Source organism: Vicugna pacos, chromosome 6 (genome assembly GCF_048564905.1).
Source record: "Vicugna pacos chromosome 6, VicPac4, whole genome shotgun sequence".
Classification (NCBI taxonomy): domain Eukaryota; kingdom Metazoa; phylum Chordata; class Mammalia; order Artiodactyla; family Camelidae; genus Vicugna; species Vicugna pacos.
The window spans coordinates 38,883,547-38,909,558 of record NC_132992.1 but is presented as its reverse complement, the minus strand read 5'-3'; the positions used below and the strand labels follow the sequence as shown (position 1 = coordinate 38,909,558).

General features: G+C 34.4%; 1 protein-coding gene and 1 non-coding gene across 4 annotated transcripts in view; one reads left to right on the top strand and one right to left on the bottom strand.

Moving 5' to 3' along the window:
- STRN3 (striatin 3) overlaps window positions 1–26,012 on the top strand; it is an 88,622-nt gene that overhangs the window by 14,221 nt on the left and 48,389 nt on the right. The gene's annotated exons all lie outside the window — the stretch shown is intronic.
- LOC116281133 (U6 spliceosomal RNA) lies at window positions 19,387–19,490 on the bottom strand. The gene has a single exon (XR_004190583.1). It is a non-coding gene; the product is annotated as a U6 spliceosomal RNA (small nuclear RNA).

The window sequence follows — 26,012 nt, the reverse complement described above, 5'->3', positions numbered from 1 at the left end:
TGTCATTTTAAGTAAAGTAAGCCAGAAAGAGAAAGAAAAATACCATATCGTATCACTTATATGGGGAATCTTAAAAAAAAAAAAAAAAAGAACTTATTTACAAAACAGAAACAGACTCACAAATACAGAAAACAAAATTTCGGTTACTGGGGAGTTGACCGGTTACCGGGAAAGAGGGTGGGAAGGGGTAAATTGGGACTTTGAGATTTGCGGATACTAACTACTATATATAAAATAGATAAACAAGTTCATAGTGTTTAGCACAGGATATTGTATTCAATATCTTGTAGTAACTTATGTTTAAAAAGAATATGAAAATGAATATATGTATTTTCATGTATGACTGAAGCATCATTTTGTTATACACCAGAAATCGACACAACATTGTAAACTGACTATACTTCAATTAAAAAGTATATATATACATAGTGTGTGTATGTGTGTGGGCTTCCTCAGGGACAGTGTATTGCTATTGTGCCCCTATCCCGCACCGTTATATGTAGACTATACTTTCTTGTTTCTTTGCATGCTTCATAACTTTTTGTTGAAACTGGACAGTTTAAATAATGCAATGTGGCAACTGTAGAAATCAGATTCTCCCCTTTACCACAGACTATTTATTTTTGCTTTTAAGTAACTTTTTGATACTAATACTTATAAATCCTGGTTTTTGTTGTTGTATGTGGTCACTAAAGCCTCTGCTCAGTTAGTTTAGTGGTTAAAGTAATGAATAGGCATAGATTTCCTTGGATGCCTGGAACATGGACATGTCCAGTCTTTGCTAAAGGGCTCTATGTGTGTGTAGGCAGTGTACAATTCTATCTTAGCTATTTTTTCTTGCTTGTGCAAAGTCTAAAGGTTAGCCAGAGGAGAGTTTAGGGCTTTCCTTAGAATGTGTTGTACAGGTTATGTGTGAGTGTGACCTTCTAGATCCCAGGAGTATGTTGGAGCTTTCCAAAGCCCTCACTGACTTCTCATTTCCCAGCTTTTCCTTTTAAGCTTTTGATTACCCTATTGTTTGCCCCCAATATTGTTCATAGTCTCAGCAGCTGCAGTTTTTGACAATTGCCTCCTGATTGTTTCTGACCAGAGAAAAAGCTGTTTACTCTGAATGAGCAGAGTCAGGTCACATAAAGACAGCTTTGCTAGTAGAGACTTCCAAGGAACCATTAGAGATGTCAAAAAATGGTGGTTCTCTGGGATTGGGACTTTTAATAAGCTCCAGTCCTGTTTTGCCCCCTCTAGTGGCTGGTGATACTATGATTTCAGGCTGTTGGTTTTCATGGTTGCGTGGAACTGGAAAGGGTGGAATGGAAATAGGTCAGTAACACCACAAAGCTTGATGTTCTTACTGAAATTTAGCCAGATTACTTAAATTTTCTGTAATTTTCAGAGTTCTGAAAAAGTTGATTCTTAGAACTTTTGCCAGTTTTGCATTGCTTTTATGAAGAGAATTTCAGAGGTCTTTACTCTATAATCCTTGCTGATGAGAGTAACAGTTGCGCTTAACAAAGATATGTGAGTTCCTTCTCCAAACTCAAGGACTCAAGGAACCTGAGAATTGAGGATTTTCAGGTTAAGCAACCCATGTCCCCATCCTATTTTTTCAGGGTTCCAGTTTGTTCTCTTTTCCTATGCACCTTAACCCGTGTCATAGCAGACCTATCCAGATTGAGAGTTTAACTTTCTTTGGAGGCCTGCCAGGATTAAGTCCTGGCCCTTAACCTTTTGTGGCCTCTTGCTTTCAGGGATGAGTTTATCCTACCGAAGAACCTGGCTTTTTCACATACAGTTTTTATTTTCTGTTACTCACTTTCTTCTCTTGTTGTGTTTTACCAAGGGCTCAGTTAATTGCCTTTAGCAACAATAACCCAAATTCATCATTTTTATAATTGCTGTTTTCCTTTTATCTTTCAAATATCTGATACATTACACCTTATAACTTCAGGAATTGGCAAACTGTGGATTGTAGGCCAAACCCACTCTTGGGCCTCTCTGTTTTTGTTATGCCCTATTTGTAAAGAGTTGTAAAACAAAAACAACAAAGAAGAATATGAAATATACTACTGGTCCTTTAAAAAAAGTTTGCCAACATCTGCATTCCCTTCCACTGTAAAAGTACCTAATTTATCCACAGTGGAAATTTTAACAGTTGCACTCCCACTTTGTGCTGGGGTTCTGTTCTGTTCATCACCAGTGGTAGGCCGGCTGGGTGGCTACATGGATGGTGATTCAACTCCAGAACTTCATTTCAGAGCCTGCTTTCTTGGACCATTCTCATCACCAGTAGCTTCACATTAGGTTCCCTCGGGAAATTCTGATGAGCTTGCAGAAGTTTATTAAGAAATGTTCTTAGAATCAACATCTATAGAAGGAGTGGAAAGGAAGTGGAAGGGGTAAATTGGTCTGTAATGTAGTATAAACAAAAGCCACTATTGCCCCCTTGAGAAACTCTGAAGCTGGGTTAACTATCTGCAGAGTTTTCCAAAGTTGTGGCAAGGTGCTGGGCCCTTAGACCCCAGTTTTGATCAGTCACTTGATGAAAGCTGCTTAGGCATGCAGCTGCCTCTATGAGGCAATTCCTGAAAAGGCCTGACAGGTGAAGGCTTTTTTCCAGCAGCGCTTCCAGCAGCTCGACAGTAAATCCTTCATTTCTGAAGGGAGATCTGGGCGGCACATCAGTGTCTGCTACATACAGGTTCATGTGAGTTCTTTTAGTTACAATTTCTTTCTAAAATTTTTTTAATTGTAATTTTCTTTAATGAACAAGTTTTTCTCATGACAAAGCTGTATTCTCTCAAGCACTGTATGTTTTTACTTATAGTAGGTTGGGCAGTTTTTCCTAAGGCATTTTTGAAAAACTGAGCTATTTAGTTTTAATTTATGTAAATAATGAGTTAACCATTTTAATACCAGACATGTCATTATAGAACTCTGAAGTGCTAATCATAGGGATTGAAATTTGCAACTAGCAGATCTTAAAAAGACATCTAATTCATCCTCATTCGACAAATGAAGCTGAGAATGAGTAAACTAAGTGATAATAAAGCTAGTTAGTAACAAGTACAGATTAGAATGTAGGTCTCCAAACTTCCAACTAGAATCTTTTTATCAGTTCTCCTTACCTTAGTTTCTTAACAGTTTCTAAGAAGAGAGTGTTAGGGTTCTGAAACTAAGCAGGATTTTTTTATGACCTTTAAAATCACCTTGTTGCTCCTGGGAACAATAATAAACGATAAGCAGATGCTTCAGTGACAATAAGAACAATAATAATAAAGTCAACTTTTGGAGTATATCATTTTCATCACTTTTGAAATCATTTTGGACAGATGAATCTGATTTATTTTTAACCTTCCTGGAAGATGATTCCACAGTTAGCTTTGGAAACTTCTTCCTGATGACTGTGAATTATCAGATAATGGAAACTCTACACTGTTTATCTACAGTGAACATAGGATTTTCAAATGAGGTCTGAAAATGCTCCAGAATTTTAAAATTTAGTATTTTAATTTCAGTGGTAGATTATCTGGATCATCTGAGTCATGATTGAATACTGTCACTTGATGGTGGGGTTAGAATAGGCATTTGTATTTATTTTGGTGATACCAGATGATACTGTTACGATTGTTAAGGACTAATATTAAGGAAAATAATAGAAGTACTAGTCTTAGTGAATATGATGCTTTCGGGTTAAGACCAAATTTTTTTTAGCATGTGGAAGTAGTGTTTCTTAATAATGTGAAACAGAAAAAGCCATGTGCCTTAACATGAGGCATGTAGTAGTACAGACATTCCAAACTTGAAGCTTATGGTGGTGCAGTGGGTGCCGTTTTCATGCTGTGAGCAGAGATTTACATTCAGCAAAACTATGCCATTCATTTTTTTAGGTGTTCTTGTTAAATTGAATTTCATTTGGAAGTTTTGTATTTAGTTTTCAGCTTATTTGGCTATATGTAAGATTTGTATGCATAACGAGTTTACTTAAAGGTTTAAGTTTGCATAAGTTTAAATAATGTGAAGATTACAATTTTTGTGAATAGCTAGAAACTACAGGAACAGTTCTCCTTTTAAAGTAGTCTGTATAATACTGAAGTTTGAGAATCTCTGCCTACAGAGCTCTAAGTTAAAGAGGTTGATATTGGATTACCTAAAGGCATCTAAAGTAGTGAAAGTTGTAATGAATGTGCCTGCTGTGTTTAATGTGTGTGTAGGCAAGGAAGGAGGAAAGGGGAGATTTTTATGTAGAAGAGAAATATTATAAGTTACAATAATAGGATTTAGGTTTCTTCTGAATAAAGTGGTTGATGCCATTGACTACTGGGAGGAAGTTTTGGTCTTCAAAACTTCACTCTACTTCCCATGTTATATTGAATTCTTTTCAATGTGCTTAACTCTTGAAAAAAATTCTCTAGTGAGTCTTGTAATGAAAAAAATCTCCTAATTTGTTTTGTAAATTAAAATTGTAGCAGATTGCTATTTAGTAGAGCTTAGTTATTTATGATGGACTAGTCATGAGCTATGTGGTGAGATCTACTGTATAAATCTAATAGTTAATAAACCTCACCTGTCTTTGGTTCAGGTACAATTTGTTGTTTACTAACTTTGTTATATAATAGGGAAATATAAATGTGTATGAAAATAATTGTGATGAATTTAACTGAGTGTAAAAGTTTTACTGAGTGAGTCCTTACTCTTGAAAAGATAGTTCACTAATAGGACATTGTCAATGCAATTTTTATTATGATTGTCATCTGTCTAGGTATGTCATTAAATTTTCCATGGGTGTTTTTTGTTTTTTGGGTTTTTTTTTTCTCTTTTCTTTCTTCCCTCCCCACTCCCCTTTATTCCTGGCCTGCTAGTTGTCAGACTGTTCTAAAGGCTTGGGATATAACCATGAATTAAACAAATAACTCCTGCTCTCATGGAACTTAGGTTATTGTGGGGTCTGAGAGTACAAGGAGACAAGCAATAACATAAATTATTGAGAAACTATATGAATGAAAAAATAAATTGTTAAAAAGTGATAAGTATTGTGAAAAGAAAAAGTAGACAAGGATTAGAGAAATTGGGAATATATGGGGATGTGGAACAGTTTGTAATTTTTAAAAGGGTAGTTAGGATAGATCTCACTGAGAAGATGACATTTGAACAAAGATTTGATAAGGGAGTTACTTACGTGGATATATGAGGGAAGAACTCACTGGCATTGCAGTTAGTAGAAAGGCCTCAAGGCTAGTAGGTGCTTGATGTGTTCAGAAACTAGTAAGGTGACCAGTGAGGTGGAGATGGAGTGAAGTGTAGGGGGAGAGTAATGGGAAAGGAGATCTGAGATGCAAAAAGGACAAGACAATTAAAACTTTGTTGGCCACTATAAGCACTGAGGCTTTTATTCTGGATTAGATGGGTAGCCATTGCAGTTTTGAGCAGAAGTGACATGTCTGACTTTTGTTGGGGAGGAGTACACTGGCTGCCAAGTTGAGAATAGGGTGTGTGTGTGTGTGCATGCACGGGTGGGCCCTCATGCGTGTTTATATCTCCAGTGCTTATTAGAGAAGTGTGTTGTACTTAGACAAGTGCATATACAAAGTATAAATATAAGCTCTAAATTTCTCTTTAGCCAGGGACCAGAAGTTGGATTTTAATACTTTTGTTTTAACTAGTAACAGAGCTGTTCAAAGTTTGAAATTCAGCAGGCGGACAAATTTTATGGAAGGAAAAAATTATATTTTTATCACTGTGAGAAGAGAGAAGATAAATGAGTAGAGGGAATGTTAAGATTGATAGCAACATTTTTTTTTTTTTAATGGAGTTACTGGGGATTGAATCCAGGACCTTGTGCATGCTAAGCATGCACTCGGCCGCTGAGCTATTTTCCTCCCCCCAGCCCATAGCAACATAATTGATTTTAAAATTTATTTCCTTTAATTGTAGGGAACTATAGAAAAACCTGGAAAAGAAATGAAAATTACTTACTTCGCCACCTAGAGATAACCACTATTAATATTTTGGCATTGGGATATGTGTGTGTGTATGATGTTTTTAATATATTTTTGTCTGAACCTGTAAATTGAAGTGTAATATCCACTTATAAGTACTCCAATCATAAATATACAACTTAAGGAATTTTTGCAAATGTATATACCATTGTAACTACAACTCAAATCAAGATAGAGTATTACCAGTGTCCCAGATATGTGTATCTGGTTTTCACTTAATCCCTCCCCACAACCCCCTAGAAGTAACTACTATTCTGAATTCTGTCATTACAAATTATTTTTGTCACTTTTTACATTTTAACATTGTAATTTTACAGTAAGTACTTTTTGGTGTCTAGATTTTTTTATTTCACTCAGCATTATTTTTTCTATTCCTGTGTGCCTTTTTTCACTTATGTACAGTTCTTCTTGCTATTAAAGTTTTCTTGCTCTTAAGAAACATAACCAAATGGAACATGTGGACATGATTTGCACCCCCACCCCCCCAAAAATCTATAAAAATATATTAACAGGACACTTGGGAAATATGAATATGGACTGGCTATTTGATAGTATTAAAGAATTGTTCATTTTTTTTAGATGTGGTAATGGCATTTTGTCCATGTAAATAAAATATTCTCATATGTTAGCGATGTATACTGAAATATTTTGGGGTGAAATAAAATATCTGGGAATTGCATTAAAATACACCAGAAGGGGACAAAGAGGAAAAGGTGGGGAGATGAAACAAGATAATCTCGTATTGATACTCTCTGGAAAGCCAGGTAATTGGTACAAAGGACATGTGGGGTGGGTGTGTGTGTGGGGGTGGTGTCTGTGTCTGTCAGTGTGTTAGAAAAGTCTGTAACATAAAGTGTACCATTTTTCTAAGTGTATATAGTTCATTGATGTTAAGTGTATTCATTGTTGTTGAACCAGCCTCCAGAACTGTTTCATCTTGTAAACCTGAAACTCTATACCCATTAAACAATAGCACTCCATTTACCCTCCTCCAAACCCCTGACAACCACTGTTCTACTTTCTGTTTCTATGAGTTTGACTACTCTGGATACCTCATGTAGGTGGAATCATACATTATTTGTCTTCTTGTGACTGGCTTACTTGATTAGTATAATGTCCTCAAGGTATATCCAAGTAGCGTGTATCAGAACTTCCTTTTTTTTAAGGATGAATAATATTCCATGTGTGCATGTACGGCAGTTTATCTATCTATGATGGATGGACGCTTGTGTTGCTTCCACTTTATGGCTGTTGTGAATAGTGCTGCTATGAATATGGGTGCCCAAATATCTCTTCAAGACACTGCTTTCAGTTCTTTCAATTCTTTCAGATATATGCCTAGAATTGAAATTACTGTATCATGATAATTCTATTTTTAATTTTTTGAGGAACTACTATACGCTTTTCCATACCTGCATCATTTTGCATTCCTACCAACAGCAAGCACAAAAGGTTTCAATTTTTCTACATTGTTGTCAACACATTGTCTGGTTTTTTGTTTTTTTGTTATTTTTTGATAGTAGCCATTCTAATGTATGTGAGGTGATATCTCATTGTGGTTGTTTTGTTTTTGTTTTTGTGGTTTTTTTTTTTTTGAGTAAAATTAGATTTATTCAGAGAGATGCACACTCCATAGACAGAGTGCAGGCTGACTGAGAAGGCAAGAGAAAGGCCACGAGGTGCGGGATTGGGTGTTTAGTTTAAAGTAAAAGTAGATGCATGCTCCAGAGACAGAGTGAGAGCCATCTCCAAAGGTGAGAGAGTGACAGGCCTCATTGTGGTTTTGATTTGCATTTCCCTAATAATTTGTGGTATTGAGCATATTGTCATATGCTTATTTGCCATTTTATATCGTCTTTGGAGAAGTATGTATTCAGAAACTTTGCTCATTTTTTAAATTGGATTATTTGTTGCTGTTGTTGAACTTGTCCTATACTATCTATTCTCTTCACTTTTGTTGGAGGATATCCAGAAGGGGTCTTTTAGTGTTTATACATTACATTATATGTACTGATGTATTTCAAATACAGCTTTTTAGTGGTATTCTCTAATAAGCCCTGTCACAATATGGCTTCTGCTAACCTTTGACCTTTATCTCCCTTGTATTTCTTCTTCCTTTTCTCTCCCTCTCCTCATCCCTCCAGACATATATGTTCCAGTCATACTTTGTTTCTCTAAACTGGTAAAGTTAGTGTATCTCTTTCCTCTCCAGGCCTTCACACATGCAGTTCTCTCAGTATGGAATACTTCCTCTCCTGTTTGAACTGTCTTCTACTCCTCTTCAGTTTAAAGTTCAGCTGTCATTTACTCTGGGAAATCATCTTTGAGCCTGCAAGTATAAACTCCTCCTATGTGGTGAATTTCCTTAATCATAATATTTATTAAGCTGTATTACACATGCCTAGTCTACTTACTGTTGGCCTCCCATGTCCTCAGGTTCTGCATCCATGGATTCAATCAATCGTGCATGGAAAATACTAAGAAAAAAAATTTCCGGATAGTTCCAAAAAGCAAAACTTAAATTTCCATTGCTGGAAACTATTTATATTGTATTTAGAAGTATTTACATAGCATTTACATGGTATTAGGTAATATAAGTAATCTAGAGATAATTTAAAATGTAAGGAAGGGTGTATGTAGGTTATATGCAAATATTATGTTATTTTATATAAGGGACCTGGAACCAGACCCCTGCAAGATACTGAAGGGACGACTGTACTGTGTCTCTCACAGTAGACTAAGCTCTGAGAGTAGGGATTGTATTGGTCTAGTGTGTCATTGTATCCCCAGAGCCATAGGAGGCACTCAGTAAAAAGTTGTTGCTGTGAACACCAGTACCAGTATAATTTCAAAAAATTTTTTATATGTGTAGAGCATTCTGGGTATAATACAAAGTTGAACACAAGTTCTTCATAATAAAAGGAGAATGAGGTTTTTCTCTTACTTTGTCCTACTCCACATCACCTTTTAATAGTGAGAACTACAGCCTGTTAAAAGATGAACTAAGGCATACTAAAAAGTTTTTTTACAGTTTATTTGAGCAAATATCTATTCAAATTGAGCAGCACCAAAGCAGAAGTCATTAGGAGTACTTTGTCAACAGGAGCCTGAGGAGAAGAGGTGGAGGCAAAGCAAGGTTATTTGATTGGCTGTATCTTAGACAGTTGCTTTATTTGGGAAAGCCTACCTGTCTGTGATTGGTTGTCCTTAGGTTTTGACTTCTTAACCTTTAGGCATTTCAGGTTTAGGTTTTGGTTTGGTTATGCAGGCTACCGTGGCATTAAAGCCAACTCAGTCTAATGGCTTCCTTGTTTAATTTAACAAGGCTAAATGATGTGATCATATCGGGTCAAAGGCTGATGAAAATAGAGCCTAGGAATATTGCTAATTTGACCTTGAAGCAACTGATTAGATCGTGTTTACTGTCTTTCTCATATCAGTCAGGGGTAGGCTAACTCATTATCTTAATCCCAGTTCTTTCTTTTTCTAGAACTTTCACAGGTGGAATTTTCTGTGCAGTGTCAGTTTTAGGGAGACAGTTACGGTCACATTTTCTGGTGCTCTTTTTGTGTCCTTGTAGGTTGCAAGAGCAGCCCTCTCACCCCTTTAAAAAACTTAAATCTTCTCTGTCTCTCTGCCCCTGAAGACTGTTAAGAGTACTCTAACATTCTGGTTTGCTGTCACATTACTTATGTCTAGCTCTGGGTCATTGGGCCAGGATTTGTGTGTGTGTGAGTTTAAGTGCAGGAGTCTCTCTTGAGTTGATAGCCTCTTGCCCTAAGGCCACATTTCTGAATTGGAATAATACTGATGTTCTTATATTCTCAGCGCTTTATTTCTATTTCTTAGTGTAGCTTATCGTTATTGCCATCATTAAGTCTGTAATTGCACTGTCACTTCATTTCCTTTATTAATTTTTTCTTTTAAATGTCTAGATTCTAAAGAATAAATTTGTATTGTAACCCAGTTTTGCTTTTTTGTCACTATTCATTTATATGCTTTAATTTTTTGTATTATGGCTCAGCAGATTTCTACTTTGCATCATATGTATTTGTTTAATAAGTTTATTTGGTAAGATTAAGAGGTAAATAATGGCTAAAAATATGTTGTGGTGTTGGCAAAAATATGCAATAACTGAGTAAATATAAGAATTGGAATAAAGAAATAAACATAGAAAAGTTAATGTCCAGAGCAGCTTTGTGGGTTTGAGAAACACTGTACAAAATAAAAGTAAATTTGTAGTGTGTGTATTAAAATTAACGATTTTTTTTCTTCTTTTGAGAGTTTGTTTGTATTAACACATTCAAATAAATTAGCACAGTTCACTACTGAAAAAAAAAGCCATTGGTACCTTCAATTTAGGAGTGGGGCTATGTATCTCAGTTACCTCAAAGTAGGTGTGAGCCAGAATGAATGGTACTTTTTTCTGATTATTTCCCAGACTTGGGGAAACAATAACTTATTCAACACATATTTCACTGGCTCTGTGTGTTGTACAAAATGGAAAAAATAATTTGCAAGATGCTAGGGTAGTCCTGCAGGAAGATATAATAACGGTATGGACAAAGTTTTCAAGGAGATTACTTTCTGTGTAGTCTGGAAAATAAAAGAAATATAGGAATAGTGATACTAAGTAAAAAAGATTTATTGCCTTTTAGGCTAGGTATTCATTTTTAAATATATCCTGTCTAGTTATCTCTGTAATATTCAGATTCCTGGTAAATTTGTGGGTTCTTGAATGTGTTTTCAGCTAAATGCACATCATTTCTAAGCAAAACTTGAGACTGTCGCTCTAAGGAAAAATTCACCCCTGTGTGTCTCCTCCACTCTCAGTAATTTATTACTGCTTCACTTCTGACACCAGATGTTTGGGCTTTTCTACACAGTAAGCAGTTCTACGACACAAGCTGGGTATCCTACAGTTCTGATACTGTATACTTGGAGGTAGCATCAGGTCCCACAGATTGAGGGCTGAGTCTCACAAGATACCCTCTCCTCCCGTGCTCCTTCAAATGCTAATCACAAATCTGGTATCACCCTTGCTTTGGACCTTCTAGCTGTAAATCAGGTTTTCACTACTCCCTTCTCAAGTTTGATTGAATGCTAGAACAGCTCACAATTTATTACAAAGGCTGTAAAGGATACAAATAACAGCTAGATGAAGAGATACATGGGGTGAGTTTCGGGAAGGGTTTCGAGCACAGGAGCTTCTGTTCCCGTGGAGTTTGGGGTGTTCCTCCCTCCTGGCATGTGGATGTGTTCTTGTTCACCAACCAGGAAGCTCTCAGAACCCAATCCTTTTTGGTTTTCATTGAGACTTCATTTCGTTGGCATGATTGATTTAGTCCTTGGACATAGGTGACTGAACACAATCTCTGTCTCCCCTCCCCATAGATTGGGGAGTGGGACTGAAAGTTCCATCTCTCTAATCTTGGATGGTTCCTCTGGCAACTAGTTCTTATCCTTAGGGATGTTCCACAATTCCCCTTATTTACATATTCAGGTTTGGCTGAAAGGGGCTGTTACAGATAGGAAAGGACACCCTTATTGCTCTTACCACTTAAGAAATTCCAGGAATTTTAGGAGCTCTGTCCCTGGAACAGAGGAACTAAGATCAAATATATATTTCTTACTATAAATCACAGTATCATAGTCTCTTGCTGTTTATCCTAACCTGGTGAGTTAGGCTAGATAATACGAATATGCCTTTAGACACATTCCTGTTTAGCTGAGAACTTGAATTTTCTTAATTGTGTAGGACTCAGGGATGCCACCAGCCATTTTCAAAGCGGTATCTGCTGGCACTTGGCAGCTGCAACTTTATGGTCTCAAGGTCTCTTGTAATGATTACGTTTTTTTGTACTTTGTTAACAATAATAAGTGAGACAGCTCAAGCTATAAATTCCCAGCAGAAAGCCCTAGATTCTTTAGCCAAAACATTACTAGACAATAAAATTGCTTTAGATTAGATTTTAAGCAGGAAAAAGAGACATATCGTGGCCAGGAGCTCATTAGTATATGTTACTACTACATCAAAGTTAAAACCTACTTAGATAAAATTAGACAGCTGGCTACAAGAAGTCTCCCCAGAAGTGTTGAGTCCAGACTGGTTTTTGGGCTAGTCTCCTGAATTCCTCAGGGAATGAGATCTATTTTCCAAGTGTTATTAAAGCTTGGGTTTTCACTCTTCCTCCTAATTCTAATTGGGTCTGTTGCACCAAAACAATGTACCAAGGGACTAAGATCTTAATCATGCAAGGTTCAGTTCCAAGACTTTGAACTCGGGAATTATTTCCAACTCAGTGTTCATTTCCCAGATTGAAGCAGGACTATGCCCTATTTCAGCAGGAAGTGGCCAGAGCAGTTGTTGCCCCATTCCCTTAAAGATTTAGAGAAAGTTAAAACAGGAGTAGGGAATTGAAACTACCCCCTGCCAAAATTTATGATTAGTCTCTCTATTTAAAACTTTAGTCCCTTTCTTGTCCTGCCCCTATTCCCCTCAGGATTGAAGAGCATTAAAGAAAAGGGGAGATTAAAACTGAGCAGTACCCTTCAGGGTCTTCCTGGATACTAACCTCACTAACCAGGGGTACTAACAATTTCCCCTGTTTCTTGTTAATAGAAAAAAAATTTTTTTTTAGTCTCCTAGCCTTCCAAAGAGCAGACTGAAGCAGTTAATGAATGATTAGAATAATGGCGTCACTGGATTCCTAGTTCCTCCTGAAGGGTTAACAATCTGATGTACATCCACTGGTGGAGAGGTGGTGACTGTATGCTGAACTCAATCAGAAGAATGTCCACAAGCTCAGCAAGCACCCTGCAACTCTCACCTCTAGTGTTGCCTTTAAAAACCCTTACCTGAAAGCCATCAAGGAGTTCAGGTCATTTGAGCATGAGTTGCCTGTTCTCCTTTCTTGGTGCCCTGCAGTAAAAGCTGTACTTTTCTTGACCACAACCCAGTGTCGGTAGATGGGCTTTGCTGTGTGTGTTAGGTGAGTGGACCCTAGTTCATTTTGGTTACAGCAGTTTATAGTCTTTATCCCACTTTCTGAGCACTCATGTACTTTGTTGTGTTTGTTTGATTTTGTTATTACTGGAACTTGCATTGGGTAAGGTGTTAAGTAATTTGTGGTATATACATTTTAGTAACAACTTCTAGAACACATCTGGCCTAAAAGGTTTTGGCAAAGCAATGTGGACCCCTAATAGTGAAAATCATCCTACATAGCCAAGTCTGTGTTTTTCTCACATTAGTAATTTTAAGATTCACAATGAATTTATAAATAACTTATCTGATCATTATTGTTTTAATTGATTACTGAAAGTGTTTTGGCTTTTAAGAGAAAGAGTAATAAATTAATCTAAGCTGTTGATCTTGAAAATTTACTTGGAAAATTCTTTTTTTATTATTTTTAATTGCTTTTTTTAAATTGTAAAATCTGAAATATTTCTTGGGGGGTTAAAAAATGGTTTTAGGAAACAAACTAGTCTTGAGAACGTAAGTTTGCCCTCCAATAATAAGAAAAATATTTTTCCCTTTGATTATAGTATTGTGAAAGCCATTTTGCTGTTTGTGATAGTACAGTAATCTTTCACTTATTAAGTCAACATTCTCTTGTTCCTGGCTTCCACAGGAATCAGTCTTATCAGCAGAAAACAAATGAAATAATGCAAGCTGAAAGTCACTTACATAGAAGAAGCTTTTCCCACTTAGTTGTTTTTTTTTTAATTTATACCTAGCCATATTTGAAAAAGAATTTCGTTCTCTTCTCAAAGCTACATTAAGTAGCAATAAAATACATTAGACGTAGTGGAGTCCATTTATTATGACTTTCTAGTAGCCTAGTACAAAATAGAATGAGGAAAAAGGAAAGGTTGTTGCCAGTAGTGTAGAAAACAAGTTTGACCATGAGAGTGGGAGAACTTATTAAAAGTTGGTAGAAGGTTGAAGTATAGTAATTCTGATAGGAAATGACTGTGCAACTCAGGGGATGTGTCAATCTATTCTGCAGATTCTGAATCAGTGCTGTAATACAGTGTTACTGGCTTTTGCAGTATTTGCGATTTGCAGTGTTTTTTTAATGCAATATTTGAGTTTTATGAACTCGTTGATGTTACTTATAACAGATTTTTTAAAATGGTCAAGATGTCAGGAAACATGTTTTTAAAGGGTCCATTAAAATGGTTTGTAGTTCTATAACTCGGAGTGAGTGAACTTTCGGTATTTGTAGAAAAGGGGCTTACCTGGAGCTTGATGCTTTCAAATGCCACATAAATGAGAACTTACTGAGATACAGATTTGATAGTTAAAAATTGAAGATCTCTTAAGCTTTGAACCAACTATTGCCATGTAAAATTACATTGGGATTTTTTTTCACTTTTTATTTTCTTTTTTACATTGGGATTTTAGAGGATGGTTGTGGTATTTTTATTAAATTTTGTTGTAGACTCATAAATTGCAGGGATTAAAAATGAAATATAGATTTTATTTGCTTCTGGAAATCTTAGTATTTGTTGTTTTCTCTTTTCCTTGGAATTGTTAGTTACATTAAAAATTGGAACATGTTATTTTTATGGAGAGTCTTACAGGCTATTGCAGGCATACTCTTTTGTTTATTCTTGAAAAGACAGTACGTTTTGAATGTACCTTGCTAAGTGGGGAACTGACTGCTTGTATTACCGATGGTTATACAAAGATTTTTGTACAGTTCCTCAACACGCTGAATTATGAGGCTGTGTGAATGTGTGTGTGTGTGTAAACTCTAAGCTCCTTGATGTTTGTGATAATTAGTTATGTTTTGAAACTTCTATATGTTATGAATTTTTCTTGTATTTTACATTTTTAGAAAATGTCCATAGATCACCTGACTTTATAGTTACACCTTAGATTATTTGCAGCTGAACCTTACTTAACCCCAAATGTGTAAGTGCTTAGAATAGAGTCACCTGTATAATTTTAGTTGCCCATTAATGGCAGCGGGTACTAATATTTGTTGAGAGTCTACTATTTTAAATAATAGTGTTATGAAGTTATTATTAATTACTGTAATGTAATTTTGTATTTAGTTTGCTTCCAAATCTGAAGTATTTAACACTGACTTTGTTAATTCCTTGGATGTTAAAGTTTGCTCCTTAATGATGTAGTTTCTAAGTATTTCCCAGTTTTTCAGTAAGTTCTAAAGAATGTTTAAAAATCATTAAATAAAATTACCTATATTAGCGTTTGGATTCAGCTTAAATTTTGTTTAAAGTTAGGAATATCTTACAGTAAAACATTTTCAATAATCCTTTGTTTTAAGCAATATATTCTTCTTCTAGAAATACGGAAACAACAGTAGCTAAAATACTTCAGATTGATAGTATTAGCTGAATTGATGTTGAATGTTTTGCACTGGTGACCTCTAGTGGTCTTGCAGTTTAAAAAATTGTTCTGTCAATGTTAAGTAATTTTTTTAGATTCTCATGTGATAATCACATACTGATTGTTGAATAATTCAGGTGATAAAATATGGTCCCAGTGGGTACCGTTTATCTATATTCAGAGGAAAAAGTTATCTTAAAAATCAATAAGATTTTGTTCCTCTGAATTAAGTAAGATTGGTTGTGGAAACAAATTTGTAAAAGTTCATTTCTGCCTTACAGTGTGTTTATAGTAATTAATTCCAAGGTAATAATCTAGTCACTTCTATACTCTTGAAATCAAATAATTAAAAACATTAGGATTAGTTGACTTGGGCGAATTAAAAAATGAAAATTTATGGTTATTTTTAAAGTTTATCCTTTATTGAAGTTACTACATATTCCATTCTTGAACCTTTTTCTCCTCTTAACTAAAGGACCTAGGTCTTTGACCTTATCTTCACAGTAAAGATATACTTCTTAAGTCTAACTCTTAAGAGTGAAATTAATTTTTTAAGGATTTTAAAATTGTGAAATATAATTTATATTCAAAAGAAGTGTGTCAGATATAATTGCACAGGTTAGCTAGTTATTATAAAAAGAACAACCACATAGCACTCTTGGAGAGATCAAAAATTAGAGCACTGCCAGCACCCCAGAATCCTTAAAACTTGCCCCATCCAAATTATCACTGTCTCCTTCCCTCACAGGGGTGACCACTATCTTGACTTTTGTTTAATCTTTTCCTTGCTTTTCTTTTTTCATATGTTAAGTTTTTTTTTATATTTAAGCATGCATTTTTCAAATGTATTAGTTTAGTTTTGCCTGGTAGTGAACTTTATGTAACTGGATCATATAGAATTCTGTCTTTTGTGTCTTACTTTTTTCCTCAACATTATATTGGCTCATCTTTGTTATGTGTAGATTTAGTTTGTTCATTTACTTTGCTCAACCTTAATAGATAATACAAAACTTTCTAAAAAGACTATACCAGTTTATGGTCCCATAAGTCATTTATGAGAGTTTCTGTTGATTCATATCTTCCTCAACAAATAATATTGTCAGATTAAAACATTTTTAGCCAATTTGGTGTTGTATTACTTTACTGTATTTTTAGATTGTATTTCTCTGAATGCTAATGACATTGAGAAGTGTTTAGTATCTTGATTCGCCATTTTGATAACTTGTGGCCTGGTATTGTCAGTTTTTTTATACTATTTCTACCAGGCTGGTTGTTTTTGTTTTGTTTTGTTTTGTTTTTTGGTTGTTAGGAGCAGATAGGAATTATATATTATATATATGAACCCATTCTCAGCTATATGTTTTGCAGATTTCTTCTTCCATCTGGTTTGCCTTTTTTAAAAAAGGCTTAGAAATAGTTTTTAAAACTTGTGCTAAAAAGAAAATATTAACTTTTCTTAAGTGTACAATTTAGTAGTGTTAAGTATATTCACATTGTTGGGAAACAGATCTCCAGAATTTTTTCATCTTGCAAATCTGAAACATTAAACTCAGTAAACAATTCCTCTTTCCCTCCTTCCTCCTCACCTTGTAACCAGCATCCTACTTTCTCTGTCAATTTGACTACTTTAGATACCTCTTAAAAGTGAAATTATACAGTTGTTTTTTTGACTGCCTCATTTGACATAGCATATCCTAAAGTTTCATTCATGTAGCATGTGGCAGGTTTTCCTTCCCTTTTAAGACTGAATAATATTTCTTTGTATATACCACATTTTGTTTATCCATTCATCAGTTGATAGACACTAGTGTTGCTTTCATGTCTTGGCTACAGTGAATTAGGGCAGTTGTGAATTTGGATGTACAGTATCTTTTCAAGACCCTGCTTTCAATTCTTTTGGATATATACCTAGAAGTGAAATTGGTGGATTATACGGTAGTTCTGTTTTTAATTTTTTGAGAAGCCTCCATACTGTTTTACATAATGGTTGCATCTTATTATAATCCCACCAACCATGCACAAGAGTCCAAATTTTTCCACAACCCCACCAACACTTGTTAATTATTTTGAACAATTTTAGATTTACAGAAAAATTAAGTGGATTTTTGACAGATCTCCCATAATATGCTGTGAGGCTGCAGCCCACCCTTCTTCAGTTTTCCTGTTATTAACATCTTGCAGTAGTGTGGTACATTTGCTCAGTTAACCAATTTTGATACATTATTATTATTAATGTTTGTCCATAGTTTAAAGTTCATTGTGTTGTACTGGTTTTTCAGTTTTGGCAGATGCATAATGTCGTGGATCTACCATTATAGTACCATATAGAGCAGTTACACCATCCCTAAAAATTCCCTGTGCTTCATCTGTTCATCTTCCTTACCCCCAAATGCTTGGCAGCCACTAATCTTGTTGCTATTTCGATAGTTTTACCTTTTCTGAAATGTCATATAGTTGGAATTACGCTGTATGTACCCTCTTCACACTGGCTTCTTTCACTTAGGAATATCCATTTAAGATTTTTCCATGTCTTTTCATGGCTTGATAGCTCATTTTTTTTTTATTGATGAGTAATGTTCACTTGTATGGATGTACCAGAGAATAAACAAAATCCATTCACCTATTAAAGGGTATCTTGGTTGATTTCAAGACGATTATGATTAAAGAAGCGACGAACATTCATGTTCAGATTTTTGTGTGGACACAAGTTTTTTGGCTAATTTAAATAGGTACCAAGGAGCATGATTGCTGAATCTTACAGTAAGAGTATATTTAGTTTGTAATGAACTGCCAAACACTCCCTAAAGTGGCTGTACCATTTTTGCATTCCCATCAGCAGTGAAAGAGTTTGTGCTGCTTCACAAACACTGGCCAGTGTTTTGGATTTCAGCCATTCCCATGGATATGTAGTGGTATCTCTTTTTAATTAGCGTATTCCTGATGACACTGATGTGGAGCATATTTTCATATGCTTGTTTGCAGTCTATATAACTTCTTTGGAGAAGGGTCTGTTCAGATCTTTTGCGCTTTTAAAAATTGGATTGTTAATAAGAGTTAGTTGTTAATAGTTGTTTTAAGAACTTTTGGTGGGTTTTGGATACTGGTCCTTTATCAGATACGTATTTTGCGAATACTTTCTCCCAGTCTGTGGCATGTCTTTTCATTTTCTTAACAGTGTTTTTGCAGAGCAGAAGTGAAGTGTTTTCAATTTCTAATAAAGTCTAACTTAACCATTTTTTCAATGCATCATGTGTTTGGTTTTTGTATTTAAAAAGTTATTACCAAACTCAAGATGACCTAGATTTTCTCCTGTGTTATTGTCTAGAAGTTTTGTGGTTTTATATTATACATTTAGCATGTATTATTATATGCTTGTGTATAGTATATATATGTATATACACAGTGTATATAAGCATATGTATATATTCATTGATCTGTATATATAGATATAGTAAGTCTTAAAGTCTGGTGGTGTCAGTCTTCTGACTTTGTTCTTCTGTGTTGTGTTCATTATTCTGGGTCTTTTGCCTTTCTGTATAAAGTTTAGAATCACTTTGTCAATATCTACGAAATAACTTGATCGTGGTTTTTGTTGAGATTGCATTGAATCTACAGGTCACGTTGGGGAGACCTGATGTCTCAAATTATTGAGTCTTCCTATCCATGTTCATTGAATATCTCTCCATTTATTTAGATTTTTCATCAGTTTTTTGTTGTTGTCCTCATGAGATCTCTGTGCATCTTTTTGTTAGATTTATACTTAACCTTTTAAGAGCTAATATAAATGATATTTTGTTTCAGTTTCAGTTTTCAAATTCCAGTTGTTCGTTGTTGGTATATAGAAAGGTAGTTAATTTTTGTATGTTATCTTTGTATTCTGAAATCTTGCTGTAATCACTTATTAGATCCAGGAGGGTTTTTGTTGTTGTTGTTATTGTTAATTCTTTGGAATTTTCTATGTAGACAGTCATGTCATCTGCAGTCTTTTCTTCTCAATCTGTATAATTTACATTTTTCCATTTTTTTTTTTTTGAAATGGAATGCTTCATGAATTTGCATGTCATCCTTGTGCAGGGGCCATGCTTATCTTCTTTGTACCATTCCAATTAAAATGTTTTTTACTTACTTGTTGCATTTGCTAGGACATTGAGTATGATGTTGAATAAAAGTGATGAAAGGGGATAGCCTGTCTGTGTTCCCCATCTTAAGAGCGGAAGCATCTAGTTTCTTACCATTAAATAGGATATTGAGCTATAAGTTTTTGGTGGATGATCTTACCAGTTGTGGAAGTTCCCCTCTGTTCCTAGTTTATCGAAAGTTTTTGTCATGGATTGGTGTTTGATTTTGTCTGATGCTTTTTCTATATTTATTATTGTGGTCATATCCTTTTTCTTCTTTAACTTGTTTAGCCAATTGACGATAGATTGCATAAATAGATTTTCAAATGTTGAACCAGCTTTGCCTACCTGAAATAAATCCCACTTGTTTTAAAATTCTTTGTATATACTGTTGGATTCAGTTTACTTCAGTTAATATTTTGTTGATGGTTTTTGCATATATTTTCATGAGAGATTATTGGTCAGTAGTTTTCCTTTCTTGTGACATTTATCTGATTTTGATAGTAGGGTAAGGCTGGCTTTATTAAATGAGTTAGCAAGTGTACCCTCTGCTTCTATCGGGTAGAATAGGTTGTATAGAATTGGTATCATTTTTTTCCTTAAAAGTTTGGTAGAATTCACCATTGAACTCATCTGAGCCTGGTGCCTTCTGCTATGGAAGGTTATTATTGATTCAGTTTCTTTAATAGATACAGCTCTATTCGGAAGATGTATTTCTCCGGTGTGAAGTTCGGTAAATTTTTCAAGAAATTGTTCTATTTCATTTAAAGTACCAAGTTTGTGGGCATAGAGTTCATAATATTCCTTGGGATCAGTAGTGGTAGCCCTTCTTTCATTTCTGATAGTAATTTATGTTTTCCCTATTTTTCTTGGTTAGCTTGGCTAAAAAGTTGATCAGTTTTATTAATTTTTTCATAGAATCTTGTTTCGTTGATTATTGGCTTATTTTCAGTTTCATTGATTTCTGCTCTAATTTTTTTTTCTGCTTGCTTTAGATTTATAATGCTGTTCTTTCTCTACTTGCTTAAGATGGAAGCTAAATTGTTGATGTTAGATCTTTTCTAATGTCTACATTGACTGATGTAAGTTTCCCCATAAGAACTACTTTTTCTGCATTCCACAAACTATGATGTTTTATTTTTGTTTCCATTTAGTTAAAAATACTTAAAAATGTATGCTGATACTTCACTGACTCGTGTTTTTCAACAGTATGTTGTTTAATCTTCATGTATTTTGAGGTTTTCCAACTATCTTACTGATTTGTAGTTTAATCCATTGTGATCCAATAGCTCGTACAAATGAAATAATACAGAATTACAAAAAGGCAAAAAAAAGAGGGGATGATAAAGAAGCAAAGAACAAGTGCAACAAATAGAAAACAGTTATGAACATGGCAGATGTTAATCCACCTGTATCAGTAATCACTTTAAATGTGGAGTTAAAGCCAATTAAAAGACTGTCAGAATAGAGAGCACATTTGTATGATTTCTAATGTTTTATATTTGTTAAAGTGTGCTTAATAGTCCAGAATGTGTCCTGTCATGGTGAATGTTCCATGTGACCTTGGGAAGAATGTATATTCTATAGGTGTCAATTTCCTGATTTTCTGTATACTGCATCTGTCAGTTACTGATAGAAGGATGTTGAAGTCTCCAGCTGTAACAGTGGCTTAGTCTATTTCTCCTTGCAGCTCTCAGTTTTTGCCTCACATATTTTGACACGCTACTTGTTAGATGCATTCATGTTAAGGACTTTTATGCCTTCTTGATGAATTGACCTCTTCATCATTATGTAATGTTTCTCTTTAACCTTAATAATTTTCCTTGGTCTGAAGTCTGTTTTGTCTGAGATTAATGTAGCTGCTTCGTCTTTCTTTTGATTATTGATGTAGTAAGATTAGCATCTACCATGTTTGTAATTGTTTTCTCTTTGTTGGACTAATCCATTCATCTGTTGATGGACACTTGAGTCAGTTGCTTCTAGGTTTTAACTATTATGAGTAGTGCTACTATTAACATAAGTGTACAAATAGAGCAGGCTTTCAAGTCTTTGGGTGTATACCCAGGAGTGAAATTGCTGGGTTGTAGGTAGTTCTATTTTTAATTTTTGAGGAACGACCATACTGTTTTCCACAGTGGCTGTACGATTTTATGACACCAACTATACATAAAGGTTCCAAATTCTTCAAATTCTCACTAACACCTGTTTTGTTTGTGTGTGTGTGTCTGTGTGGTCTTTTTTCTTTTTTGTTGTTGTTATTTTTTAATAGCCATTCTAATAAGGGTGCTGTCTCATTATGGGTTTGGGTTTGGGGTTTTTTTTTTTTCTCTCTCATTCTCCAATGATTAATGATGTTGAGTGTCTTTTTTTTTTTTTTTTTTTTTTTGCTTACTGGTTGTTTGGTTACCTTCTGTGGAGAAATAATCTATTCAAGTCCTTTGCTCATTTTTGAATTGAGGCTTTTTTGTTGTTGAGTTTTAGGAGTTTCTATATAATCTGGATATTCATCTTAATCAGATACATGATTTTCACTTATTTTCTGCCATTCCATAGGTTGCTTTTTCACTGTGTTGATAGCATCCATTTATGTGCAAAAGTTTTACATTTTCATCAAGTCCACTTTGTCTATTTTTCATTTTCTTACCTGTGTCTTTGGTCTTATATCTAAGAAATCATTGCTAAATCCAGTGCTGTGAAACATTTCTCCTATGTTTTTCTTGTAATTTTATAGGTGCAGGTCTTTGATCCCTCTTGAGTTAATTTTTGTGTATGTGGTTAGGTAACAGTTCAACTTGATTCTTTTGCTTGTAGATACTCAGTTTTCCCAGTACGATGTGTTGAAGAGACTGTTCAATCCCTGCTGTATAGTCTTCAAATCTTTTTGAAGGTCATTTGACCATATATGTAAGGATTTATTTCTGTTTTCTCTATTCTGTTCCATTGTTACATATGTCTGTCTTTTTGCTAGTAGCATACTACATTGATTACTGTTGCTTTGTAGCATGTTTGGAAGTCAGGAAGTGTGAGGTCTCCACCTTCGTTCTTTTTCAAGGTTGATTTTGCTCTTTGAGGGCCCCTTGAGCTTCCATGTAAATTTTAGGATGGATTTTTCTGTTTCTGCAAGGAGTGTTACTGGGATTTTGATAGGGATTGCACTGAATCCATAGATAATTTTGGGTAGTATTGATATTTTAATACTACTATAATTTCCAATCCATAAATGTGGAATTGTTTCCACATATTTATGTCTTTAATTTATTCAGCAACGATTTTTAGTCTTCGTTATACCAGTCTTTCACCTCCTTGTTTAAATAACTAAGTATTTTGTTCTTCTTGATGCTATTGTAAGTGAAATTTTTTCAAAATTTCCTTTCATGATTGTTCATTGGCAGTATAGTATAGAGTTCATTTATTGAAGTGCTTTTGATTTTTGTGTGTTGACTGTGTCCTGGTATTTTGCTGAATTTGTAGCCTTAGCAGACTTCTGTGGACTCTTTTGGGTTTTCTACATCTAAGAACATACCATCTGTTAAGAGAGATAATTTTACTTCTTCCTTTCTAACTTAGATTCCTTTCATTTTTCTTGCCTCATTGTTCTGGCTGTGACTTCTAGTACTTTGTTGAACAGGAGTATTGAAAGCAGGCATTCTTGCCTTGTTCTGATTTTTGAGAGAAGGTTCTCAGTCTCTCACCATTGAGTTTGATGTTCGTTGTGAGTTTTTTATATATGGCTTTTATTTTATTGTGTTGGGATAGTTTCCCTTTACTCCTGGTTTGTTGAGTGGTTGTTTTTTTTTTTAATCATGAATGTGTTCAGTTTTTTCATATTCTTTTTCTGCATCAATTGAATGGTCATATGCTTTTTGCCTTTTATTCTGTTAACATGATGTATTATATCCATTGATTTTTTTCTGTTGAACCATCCTTGCATTCCAGGAATAAACCTCACTTGGGCATGATTTGTAATCTTTGTAATATGCTCCTGAATTTGATTTACTAGTATTTTGTTGAGAGTTTTTGCATCAGTATTTATAAGAGATATTGATCTGTGGTTTTTTTGCGGTGTCTTTATTTACCTTAGGCTTTTGGGACAATACTGGCCTTATTGAATTAAGGAATATCCACACTTACCTGGAAATATTTTAGAAAGACTGGTGTTAATTCTTTAAATGTTTAGTAGAATTCACTAATAAAGCCGTCAGTCCAGAGTTTTCTTGTTGGGACATTTTTGATTGCTGATTCAATTTCTTTATTAGCTATAGGCCTTTTCAAAAAAATTTTTTTTCATTATTCAGTCTTGGTAGGTTTTGTTTATAGATTATCCAGTTTGTTGGTATACAGTTGGTCATAGTATTCTCTTATAATCCTTTTTACTTCTGTAGAATTGATTGTAATGTTCCCACTTTCACTTCAAAGTTCAGTAATTTGTGTCTTTTTTCTTAGTTCAGGTAATAGTTGTCAAATTTGTTGATCTTTTTGAAGAACTAAGTTTTGATTTTGTTAATTTTTTTCCCCTGTTTTCCTCTTTTCTATTTCACTTCTCTACTTTAATCTTTATTATTTCTTTCTTTCTGCTAGCTTTGGGTTTAGTTTGTTCTTGTTCTAAAATTCCTTAAGTTTTAAAGTTATATTATTGATTTGTGATAATTTTTGCTTTTTAATGTAAGTCTTTATAGCTATAAATTTTTCTTTTAGCACTGCTCTTGTGGTGTCCCTTAAGTTTTGGTAAGTTGTGCTTTCATTTTCGTTCTTAAGTATTTTCTAATTTTCCTTTTGATTTCTTTGTTCTATTAGTTGTTCAAGAGTGTGTTGTTTAATTTCCACAAATTTGTGACTTTTTCAAATTTTCTTTCTGTTACTGATTTCTAACTTGATCCATTGTGGTTACAGAAAATTTTAAATGATCCATTTTAAAATTGATTAGGCTTAATTTGTGGCTTAACATATGGTCTGTCTTTGAGAATATCCCATGCGTATTTTAGAAGAAAGTTTAGTCTGTTGTTGTTAGGTAGAGTATTCTGTATGTGTCTTTTAGATCTAGTTGGTTTATTGACTTGTTCAAGTCCTTTATTTCTCTATCTTCTGTGTGGTTCTTCTGTTACTGAGAGTGGATTATTCAAGTCTCCAGCTATTATTATGGAAATATTTTCCCCTTTAATTCTGTCCATTTTTGCTTCATATATTTTGATGATCTCTCATTAGTTATGTAAATATTTATAATTGTATTTTTTTGCTGTATTGAATCTTTTATTGGCATATAATATCTTTTGTCTCTCATAACCTTTTTTGATTTAAAATCTGTTTTGCTTAACATTAGTATAAAAGGTATGCAAAATTTGATAGTAAATATATTAGGCTTTGCAAGCCACATTGGATCTGTGCTGCCTATTCTAATTTTGTTCATTGTTTTTTTTAAACCATTTTTTACTCTGGGGCTGCCCAAAAACAAGCCTGATGTAGGTTGTCAATTCCTGCTTTATCTTAAACAGAAGTTTTTTAATTGTAGTGAATTTATCCATCCTTTTCTTTATTGTTAGTGCTTTTATTCAAGAATTCGTTCCTTAATCTGAGATTATGTATGAAGCGATACATCCTAAAAGCGTTATAGGCATACCTCATTTTATTGCATTTTGCAAATACTGCATCTTTTACATATTGAAGGTTTGTGGCAGTCCTTCATCAAGCATATCTATTGGCACCGTTTTTCCGAAAGCATTTACTCACTATGTCTCTGTGTCACATTTTGGTAATTGTCACAGATTTCAGACTTTTTGTATTACATTTGTTATGGTGGTCTTTGATCAGTGATCTTTGATATTACTACCCTGACTTACTGAAGGCTCAGATAATAGCACTTTTTAACAATAAAGTATCTTTAAATTAAGCTACATACGTTATTTTGGGGAGCATGTTGCTCTGGCACACTTTATAGAGTATAGTGTGAACGTAACTTTTATATGCAGTGGGGAATCAAATTTGTGACTTGCTTAATTGTGGTGATCTGGAATCAAACCTGCAATATCTCCAAGGTATGTCTGTATTGTTCTGCCTTCATATTTAGATCTATAATCCTCCTGGAACTAATGTGTATGATGTATCAGGCATAAGTTCTTCTTTATTTTTTCTTCTATGTATTTATCCTGTGTACTAAGTACTATTTTTAAAGTGACCATTCTTTCTATTCCTATTATTCTAGAAATGAACACATCCTAACTTAATGAGTTAAATTATCCAGCTAAGTTCATTTGTTCTGATTGCATGCTCACTGAAATTTTTAAAAATTAAAAAATATCATAAGTTAGCTTAAAAAGTAGCCTACTTTCTCTTAATGAACAAATACATTTACTGGTCATCTCAGCAGGAGCATGAAAGTTAGTTTTACTGTAAATGTGTGCATAATGGCAAATATCACTGTACAGATGCTGATCTCTAAATGTTACTCATTAGTGTGGAGTGAATAAGGGAGGCTGACATGCTGGGAAGGGCCAGAAAAAGAGGGAGAGTTGCCTCTTTGAGGAAATAAGGCAATTAAAAGGA